Source organism: Chelonoidis abingdonii, chromosome 10, assembly GCF_003597395.2.
Source record: "Chelonoidis abingdonii isolate Lonesome George chromosome 10, CheloAbing_2.0, whole genome shotgun sequence".
Classification (NCBI taxonomy): Eukaryota; Metazoa; Chordata; order Testudines; family Testudinidae; genus Chelonoidis; species Chelonoidis abingdonii.
This window is the reverse complement of record NC_133778.1, coordinates 61,005,347-61,016,469: the sequence shown is the minus strand read 5'-3', so window position 1 is coordinate 61,016,469 and position 11,123 is coordinate 61,005,347.

Below are 11,123 nucleotides of genomic sequence, written 5' to 3'. Positions count from 1 at the left end.
TCCTCTGGGGACCTGTAATGAGAGAGCTGATTAAAGTGACCCAAAACCTACCTTCTTGGAAACAAAGCATTTGTTCCTTCACCCAAAGATACAAACCACACAGAGCAAAGGGTAAAAACAATAAGGACCTAAACACCTACTTCCACTTATCTGAACCTTAATATTTCCTTGCAAGCTCTTGTAAGTTCTATTGTACCCTGTTACCTCCATCTCAAGTGGGAGAAGACAGTTCTCCACAGTCCTGCTTCAAGGCTATCCAAATTCTATTCCTTTTGAATCCAGGGAGTTTCCCTGTGCAATGCTCGTTTATTCAGGCTTCGGAAAGGGATCTAAGATTTTGCCCTTCCTGGGTTTATGGTGAATAGTGTTTAATTGACAAGCCTAAAATGAAGTGTTCACCATGCAACTTGATGTAATTTATATGCTGAAAAGTTGAGAAGGTGTTAATGGAAGCATCTCTCACCCGTTTTAACATATACCTTCTTTCTCCTTTTGGGAGCGGGGAGAGGTTGTTGTTTGCCTTTACAGCTGCTTGACATGTAATTACACTAATTTAGACTCCTTTTGACACTGAAGGAGTGGGTATAAGCAGGTCTAAGTGAATCTCAGTTAGCGTATGGGCAGCTAATTTACACATCACTTCAGAATTTGTGATTCAAAGGCTTGTCTACACAAAGGTGTCAAATTCAGCAGAATTTCTGTCAATACGCAGTCATGCTTATACACAGAGTAGCTGAACTATTTTGGTAAGCACTATTGTTTGTCTATTCACTACTATTGCATTATGATTCAAATCCCATTAATGTTTTTTTTAAAACACAATGCCAAACAAACTAACTAAAGGCCAAATTTTCAAGCATACAAGAGAGAATACATGCTTTCCTCCCCATTTGCCCCACTAGACAAATGAAACCATGGTGTCCACTCTGACTTTTCTGCACAATCTACTTTTGCACATGCATTGAGATATTTTCATGCCAAAGCTGGATATACACAAACATTCATCCATACTTTTATGCACACATTTGAAAGTTTGGCACCAAAACAACCAACAAAAATGACTAAAGAACTAATTTCACAGTATGACCTGTTTTTCTAAAATGACATTGACCTCTGTGTGTGCACATGAGTACGTGCACATACTTATATGTATATATGAATTATAATAGGTAAGCTATCAGCTTGATAAGGATCCAGAACAGAACAAACCCCCAGAACCTGAAACTCCATTTATCACAAAGGAAGAAATTGAATTTACTTAAGATGGTAAAAGAAGCCTATTCAAAGCATATACCATCTCATAGTAATGACTCCCAATGCTGTAGTTTAACACAAACCTAGCAAATCGATTATACAACATACTCAGTTCATTAAAAACAACAAACCAGCTTGTATATGACCTGTATCACCATAATCAAATATTGGCCAAATAAGATGCTGGGAAATGCAAGGTCTGTTACACATATAATCCCTTCTAAAGACAGCCACTTTAGATTCAACAGTTGGATAAAATTATTTTTCAGGGCTAGTAGTATAAAGATGAAAAAAGCTCTCATCTTGTAAACTTAAAAATGTTATGTCTAGCCTACGTAAGGTGTAGTATTAGTCACTGAATTTATGATTCAAAATATTTGTGTTTATGCAGTTAATCATGACACACAGCCTTGGATTTCTTGTTAATGAGTATTTGTTCATTTATAGCAAATCAATGGAGAAGAGAATGGAAATCTACTTGAGAAATATAGTTGAAATAAGTTTGGACTTGATCCTTGATTTCAAGAAAGGCAGTTGTCAGGGGCTCAACCTCTCTTTAATGGGAGTTGAAGGTGCTGAACGCCTCATCTAAGCACTTAGTGACTGGTAAACTCAGATCTTTTATGAATAATAGTGTGTGTTTTATATTGGAGCGATATGCTGTTACTAAACATATTCTTAGACCTTTTTTTCCATATACGGTATTTGTTTTGGCAGAATCTGTCATTAACAGTAATGAAATATATTTTAAAAAATTAAAAATTGGATGGGATAAAGGGAAAAGGGACAGGATGACATCATTAGTGTGTGGTGTTCACTTCCAGCTTGTGAGTTCTCGTTTGTAGACAAAGATTCATAGACTTCAAACAGGGGCAGATCCAGGCACCAGCACGCTAAGCACGTGCCTGGGGCGGCAAGCCATGGGGAGCGCTCTTCCAGTTGCCACGAGGGTGGCAGGTAGGTTGCCTTTGGCGGCGTGCCTGCAGACAGTCCACTGGTCCTGCGGCTTCGGCAGACCTCCTGCAGGCATGCTGCCAAATCTGTGGGACCGGGGACATCCCACAGGTGTGCTACCGAATCCGCGGGACCAGGGACCTCCCGCAGGCAAGCCGCCGAAGGCAGCCTGCCTGCCGTGCTTGGGGCAGCAAAATACCTAGAACTGCCCCTGACCCCAAAGAGATGCTGTCAGCGCCTCCCCCAACACAATATGGAGTAATAGCTACACAGATTTTGACACGCACACCTGAAATACAAATATAATTCAAAACAAAGACAAACAAACATTCTGCTAATAATTCCCACTACGTGTAATTTCTACAGCAATAAATCAAATGAGAAAGAAACAAGTTTTTACGTCTCCACTTTTAAAAATTGCTCCAAAACACTCTTGAATCCAGGTTTACTCGACACAGTCTAACTTTCATACTGTTGCTGTGCTAATATAACTGTACACTAACAATGAAACAATCTTAATTTGGATAACAACTTATCTGTCTACCTAGGTAGTTATATTGTGCTCATCATTATGGCATCTGAGCACCTCATATACCAAGACATACACAATGCTTTACACTGCTTAAAGCTTTGTTTGATCACATTGGTTTTGCAATAAAGACGACACAGGGCCCAGTTCAATTCTCACAGTGTATACTGTGCAGCTGTGCATGTAAACTAGCCGTCTGAGAGAGAGTAAAAAGTGTGAGTGGCATCAATCAGGTTCTTTGATACAGAATGTTAGATCCATGTGGCAATGAGGCTTGAGCCATCACAGCAAAGGCCTGACTAAGGTGTTAGTTTGCTGGCTAATGGCAAAGGCAAGAAGGTGTTTATAACACATATGATAGCACTGCCAGTCACCACGCCAGTGGAATCATAGCTGTGCCTGTTATGGTTATCTGTATTATTTCTGCTCACTTTAAGTATTTATTTGAAATAACCTTATCATGCTTCTACAATGGTTCTTGAGAGACCAGCAGCATGTGGCTGATTTCATACAGTCTGGAAAGTAGCAATACAACAGAATTAAACTGCCCAGTCCAAATTTTTAGCACAGTTTGGGACACAGTTTGGGGACACAGCTACGCTATAAGATGGAATGTTTTAACTGTGCCTGGGGACAAACATACTGGAACATGGTTGCCGTTCATGGTTGTATTTGTAGAGTAGATAGCGTGCACCACTCCTGTTCCCTACTCTCTAATGGATCGGTAATTCCGTAAACTTTTTCCAAGCTCCTGGTCCTACCACTGCTATAAACCTATGTAGATACTCAGACAGTGGGGTAGTAGGTAACTTACCACAAACAGTGGTTTCCGATCCACAACATGAAGAATGAAGCTGCACCACTATTTCTGCTGTCTTTGGGGTTTGTTCCGTGCATAATTTGTGCCAGTGCGTGCCAGGACTGAACCCTGGCACCTCTATGCTTGGCAGTTCATTGTCCCAGCACCTCAGGGCTTACCGCATCAGTTATGAAAGTAAAAAAATTGCTTGAGCCCCAGCACCTCTTTCACTACAAATTAACCCCTGGGTTTGTTATGTTGAATTTTTGTTTCTAATATTAGGCAGCATTTCTAAGATCTTCTATTGAGGGTCTTACTCAACATGAAGATACAACAGATTCTTGAAAATTCAAGGATACAAAGTAAAACATGTTCATTTCAGTGCAAGTGAAAACTGGCAATAAAAAACTAATAGATTCATAAGTGTGAGGTAGACAGTTTTAGCAGCTGCTTTGGGATTGTGAGGAAATATATTCATACAATTTTGGCAATTCTTAAGTAATCTCTCTCCTTCATGAAACTGCCCCCAGAGATTTCATCTTAGGGGCTAGTGAAGCAGCAACACATTCCTGCATGAGGAAGAGGGCTGAGAGATGGACTTTTGGTGGTCTTACACATTTCTTTCCTGGAACAGATATCTTATCTAACTTCATAGTCAAAACAGTAATGCTGAGTAAAGGTGTACTAAGTACATGTTAGAGGGCTTTCCCTTTACCCCCTTCCCTGGTTCTTGTCATGCAGACAGAAAGCAGAAGACTGAGGTGCAGGCAATGTGAGGTTTATTTGGGTTAGTTCCAAGCAAGCATATCCATAGCTCTACTTGCCAGCAGATTCTGTTTCCCAGTGTTCTGTTCCCAGCTCTGACTCCACAGAGCCTTGTCTGTATCCCCATTCCCCACTCCTCCTCTTTAACAGGCCCAAATATACCTGCAGTACATGCCTCTAGTCACACCCCTTACAACTTATGGCCATGTGACGGTGCTGCGTGGGAGCCAGCTGAGGTCACTCAATCAGGGTGAACTGCAAACAAAATGGGGCAGACAAATCCCAACACTTAGATTTACCAACCAGCACAAAACAGCTTCTATAGTATCTCACTGGTTACTTAGAAGTTTAAACCACGCAGTTCCCTTAAAGTGCCCAGCCTCAGGCCTCCGTCCAGACACACCTGTCAAACATATGATGATGATTCCCGAAAATCTTATCTCATCATAAAAGAAAAGGTTCTTCCAATCCCAAAGGATCAGCCACATACCCAGGTCCAGTTATAACTTAGATCTTACCCACAATACACGCTACAGCCAACATTCTTATTAACTTAGCTAAAATTTATTAGAAAGAAAAGAGAGTGTTGGTTAAAAGATCCATATACATACAGACTTGAATTCAATTCTTGAGGTTCAGATACATAGTAGAGGTGAGCTTGTAGTAGCCAATAGTCCATAGGTTATAGTCCAATGTCCATATTCAGGGTGACTCCAGTGAACAACTGGGGATCTCAATCCTTGTGGCTTAAGGTGTTCGCCCCTCTTGATACCCAAAGCAGATCTGAGATGAAGCAGGATCGTGTCCCAGGCTTCTTATACATTTCTAGCAGCCTTTCGGCCTGAGAAAATAGGCTTAACTCCTTCTCCCAAACATCCTGGCAATTAGCACAGAGTAATTTATTCATTAAACAGTTCAGATACAGGTTACCACAACCTTCAAAGAGACACAGACAATAATACTGTTTTACTCCAGTGTCTTCCTAAATGTTAATATTCCTTTTTTGATCTTTGAATTAAAACTGTAGCAATAGACAAGACTTGTTTGCTTACATCACAAGATCTGAGCAAACACCTCCCCTTCTACCTCTAACAATGCAGACTTGCATTTCAAAGCTCTATTCATTTACATATCTTGCTAACCAGTTCTTAAGGTTCACCCATGGGTCAGGTCAGTCGGTGAGGTGAGTTAATTAACTCTTTCTGGCCCTGTCACCTTTCAATGAGATTATATTATACTCATATCACAGGCCATGTTCCATTTTGGAGGGTCATGAGTCTGGGGTCTTCATTCCACCTCTTTTGTATCCTATGGGAGGGGTAAGGAGTGAGGTTGTTTTCTGGCCAAGGCCAGGCTTTTCTTTGGCTTTTAGTGTTTCTTATGCCTCTCCTAACTGGTTGCTTGATTGACCTTGGCTTGCAAAAGGAGCCAGGCAGCCTTTCAGTATATGCTCAGATATTACACTCCCACCATGCTCTGTAGCACTTTAGTTCTATCCCTTATCTCTTCCCATTATACTAACAAACTCATCTGGCCAGGCAGAAGAAACGTACATAGTGTCTTTGTCCTTTGTTCACACATATTAGTATAAGATATAAGAGTATCAAAAAGTCAAACCCAAAATTCTATCTCAGGCTGACAAACCAGCCTATATACTAACAGTACACATTGAGAGGGAAAAGGCAAGCCTTAGAAGCTACTAAAGCCTTAGGAGATTAAGCCTTCATACTTCCTAGTATCTAAACACAAGCTTCCTTAAAGCAGACTTCCATAAAGACAACAACAGTCCATTAGGGCAATTTCTGCAGTGATATCAATTACCTCTAAGATCTATGTCTTGGGGTAACAGAAGGAGAGAAGATTATGAACTTTTTTTCTCTCAATGAAAAAACTAAGGGGCTAGATCCACAAAAGGACTTAGACACCTAAAGTGACAGCTAGATTCTGAAGTCTACCTTTTAAGCACCTGAGAGATTCAAAACCCCTCTCTGCTGTTGCTTGACTCTGTAGGTGACTAAAGTTTCATATGTACTTAAATTTCCTTCATTAAAGTCTCTTAGGCACCTACACTTCGGCCAGTGAGCATGTATACAATGCCTGTCTAGGTGCCCACACCATGTCCCAGAGGGATCCTCTAACTAAGCATTCCCCTGCATGGGCCAATCCAGTAGGCAGTCTCAGAGCACACCTAACCCCCAAAACAGCAAGGGGAGCAGGTGGTGGTGCCCTTATAAATTTTAGCTAAGTAGTTAGATCACTCACCTAGGATGTGGGAGGCTCAGGTTCAATTCTCCATATCCCAAACACACACACGATGTGGAAAAGATATTTTAACTTGTGTCTCATGGTGTCCTAAACACTGAGTTATGGTGTATTCTACAGCAAAGCTCCCTCATTTTCTCTGGTTGAAGCTGCTCCACCATGTAAAAATAATTAAGCAGTTATTGGATCAAGCACTTGAACTTGGATCTGCCATATCTCACCTGAGTACTCTAAACAGTGGGCTGTAGAATCATTATGACTCTTTCTGGTCCTGGGAGCCCTGGTTCCAGGGTGGTCTTCCTGACAGGCTGCCTTGGAGCCAAGTAGTCTGTGCTCCCCAGCAGCCTGCCAGGTGAGCTGCTGAAGAACAGGGGAGCCACAGAGCTGGAAATGATTTTCCAGTGGAAAGCTTCAATTTTATGAAAAGTGAATTTTCTATCAGAAACTCATTGATTGAAAATTCCTAGTCAACTCCTGTCTGGACCTCACTCTCACTGGCTTGAAAGGGTTCCTGATCAGGAGGAGCTACCAAAAAACTCCTGAAGGTCTGATCATTCTGACAGGTGAGGAACAAATTCTGGGAGATTGATGGAATTCCCACCAGCTGAAAAGTACAGACACTCTTCAGTGTCACACTGACCACCAAGCAATGAGCAAGCAGACTTCTCCCAGCTAAAGAAATAGAGACTGCCCTTCCCTATCTGCTGCACCATATTTCAGAGATAATAAATGCAGATCAGATTTAACTATACTTACCAGGCAATTTGCTACTCTTAGCCAAGCGATTATTCCTGTCACATTAATACACTTTGTACCATGTGCTGGCAAATAAATTGTGGCATCTATCAAAAGTCCTTTTTGCTGAACCCTTTTCTTTTTATTCTGTCATTTTATTCCTGTTATCCAGCTTTGTCCTTTGATGATATAAGCTGCTTCTGCATCCAGATAACTTAACCTGAGACTTTATAGGTGCAGCAGCCCTTTAACTGATGTGAATTGCTTTACTGCATGTTACACCTGCTGTATGGTGCTTTACATTGTGTAAATTAATTTACATTTCTTTAAGAAACAAAGATTTGTAGAATTATAACTATTTACAATGTGTTCACTGAAGTTTAACAATAATAAAAATAATTGTTTAATGAGTTTATAAGGAATCACAGGTGGAATAGTAGGCAATATATTTTTCTTTGATTCGCATTATAGTGAAGTGCCAGCTCTTCCAGTTAAGGTTGAGAACTATATTTATTTCCTTGGTGTGTCTGTAAAGGCCTTGAAGCATCTAAGTTAATAGCCAAGTTAGAAAAGTTAATCCAAAAATGTTTTAATATTATAAATGTTAAATAAAATAATGAAAATACACATTTCAAAGAAGGCCTTTTATATTGCTACTTAAGACGTGTCCTTTAAATTGATTTGATTTTTAGTTTTCCTAGGAGTGCCTGAAAAAACATCCAACAGTTTCCATAAACTGCCCCTTTTAAGGGCTAGGAGGCCTGGGGCTAGCCATCCTTGTTCAATCAGCCTTGGCTGTCCCTTAATTAGTTGGGAGCCTGAGGGGACAGGAGTAATGGGGTCCGGTGACAGCCTGTTAAACATCTTGGCCTGATGAAAGGACACAGAACTCAGTACAGAGGAGAAGCCACAGGGAGGAAGCTGGGTTCCTGTTATTAAGTCTGGAAAAACTCCCAGGAAGTAGCTTGGGAATCAGTGCTCCAACCCAGCACACAGAAAAAATAAACATAGCCCAGAAGGGCTGAGACTGTGAGGGGAGTCAGGGCTCTATCCCAGAGCAGAGAGTTAAAGGGAGCCCAGAAGGCAGGATGAAGAGGAGCCCAAATGGGGCAAAGATTTTTTTGTGTGGACTTTTGGTACCCTACTAGAGAATTGAACTCAGAGTTACCCCACTGGAGGGCTTAGCCACATGAATTCCCCAGCAGAGACAGATAGCCAGGGAAGAGGAGACTGACGAATGGGGAGCCTGCAATACCATGCTCAGCCAGCAGGAGATGCTATGGGCAGGCACATATTTGCTGTGCTCCCAAACTAGTTCTTGGCTCTCACAAGTGCTCCTCTTTACACACCACCGACTCCTCTCCAGCACCACATACACAAATATTCCTAAAAGCCCCACAATGAACAAGAAACCAGATCTCCCTTGAACTGAGTACAACAGCATATGGATAGTAACCTAATTACACTGCAAAATATATCGTAAGAAGGAGAATGTTCACACTTCATGGCAACAGTGACTGCCTTCTTCCACATTTGGGGCTCTGTTAAAACCTCCCTTCCCCATACATACCCCTCCACAATCACTTGGGTGGGAAAGAACTTCATGGGAATGTATTTCCGTTGCTAACTTCCGTCTGCGATTCCAAGAAGGGAGGGCAACTTTTAAGCTTTCTGCCTGGACTTTCACAGAAGATGCTGCTCTCAAATGCCCTAGACACTCTACTCCCTGACAAGCCATGTGCACTTTTGGGGCTGCACCAGTGGGAGCAGGTGTTATGGGCTGGTTGCACCATTACCCCCAGGTAGCTTGCCTGTACCAGAGGCCTGAAACCTGGGTTTGGCGATCTTGTGCTAGGGGAAACCTATGACTGACTAGAACTCAGACAGCTACATAGGGTATGCATTATGGCTATTCAGAATAATTTCAAAGAACTAGTAAAGAACTAGTCCTTCAGAGTGGCTGCTCTAATTAATAAACAAACATCTAGTAAGGTAATAGTGTTTTTATGTTATTTTTACCTGCATATCCTATTAGGGTTGCCAACTTTCTATTCGCATAAAACCCTTGCCCTGCACTACCTCTCCTCCGAGGCCCTGCCCCCCACTCACTCCATCCCTCTGTCACTCACTCTCCCCACCCTCATTCACTCACTCATTTTCACCGGTCTGGCTCACGGGATTGGGGTGTGGGAGTGGGTAAGGGCTCCAGTTTGGGGTTCAGGCTCTGGGGTGGTGCCAGAAGTGAGGAGTTCAGGGTATGGGAGGGGGCTCTGAGCTGAGGCAGTGGGTTGGGACACGGGAGGAGGTGAGGACTCCGGCTAGAGGTATGGGCTCTGGGGTGGGGCTGGGGATGAGGGGTTTGGGGTACGGGGGGGCTCTGGGCTGGGGCAGGAGGTTGGGGTGCAGAAGGAGGTAAGGGTTCTAGGATGGGGGTGTGGGTTATGGGGTGGAGCCAGAAATGAGAGATTCAGGGTGTGTGAGGGGGCCCTGGGCTGGGGTGCAGGGGGATGAGGGCTCCAGTTGGGGGTGTGGACTTTGAGATGGAGCCACAGATGAGGGATTTGGGGTAGAGGATGGGGCTCCTGTCTGGGATTGAGGGATTCAAAGGGTGGGAGGGGGATTAGAGCTGGGGTAGGGGGTTGGGGTGCAGGCTTCGGGTGGTTCTTACCTCAGGCAGCTCCCAGAAGCAGCAGCATGTCCCTTCTCCAGCTCCTACACAGAGGCGCAGCCAGACGCTTCTGCACGCTGCCCCATCTGCAGGCACCAGCCCTGTATCATATGGGGTAGTCACTCTCTGAAGGAACTAGTTTGCTATCAGACATAAGAGAAAGAATTGTATATGGGGCTCAGGAACTGAATACACAACATATCTCAACAATGCAGGAAGAGAATCACAGTTGTAGTGTTATTCATGGCAATGGGCAAGTTTTTAAAGTTGAGTAGTCTACCTGATGTATGTGGGGAAAAGAGGATGGTGCTTGCATATGCACGTACACACACCTTAGTTAGTAAGTTTCAGTGCACTTAGGATGCAACCCTGCTCCCACGGAAATCAATGGGAGTTCAATGTGTGGCATTAGAGATTTATACTATTAGCTGCTTTGCTGTACTGCTGCGATATTTCTTTCTGGAAAACTATGAGCTAGAGTTTCCTCAGTATCACTGCAAAGTGATCAGCAAAGAATATACAAGTATTTTGGAAAGCTGGTGTGTTTTTGCCTTACCTAGCACAGTACATAAGAGCATGCCAGGCCTCTAAAGATAAAAGTCTCTCTCTAAAAAAAAATTAGAGTGAGATACAGCTACAGAAGTTCATAAAACATTTCCTTAGATGACATATGATAACTCTCTGGAAATTAAATGGTAATTTACTATTTTTCTTAATTCTGTACACTGAAAATCAACATATTGTACAAGAATCATTTTGCAACTAAATAAACAGCCCTAGTCCTTGGATCTATACCATGACTTTCTCCAATGAAATGTCATTGCAGGCTAGAGAGAAGTACACAGAGAAGCAGTGAATTAAGCATGAAACTTACCAGTAGGCACTTGGCCTGCCAATCAGAGAGAAGCATCCTTTCCACAATGGATTTGCTTGACTACTGTGACAAAGTTCCTCCTCTACCTTGGTGGGTCCTGCACTTATTGGTGGATTTGTTCATCTCAGTGATCTTCCCCTCTTGTGGAACCCACAGTCTGGGTCAGCTCCTCCTGTGTCTGATCAGGAGTTGGGAGGAACCCAGGCCCGCCCTTTACTCCAGGTTCCAGCCCAGGGCCCTGTGGATCGCAGCTGTCTATAGTGCCTCTTGTAATAGCTGCATG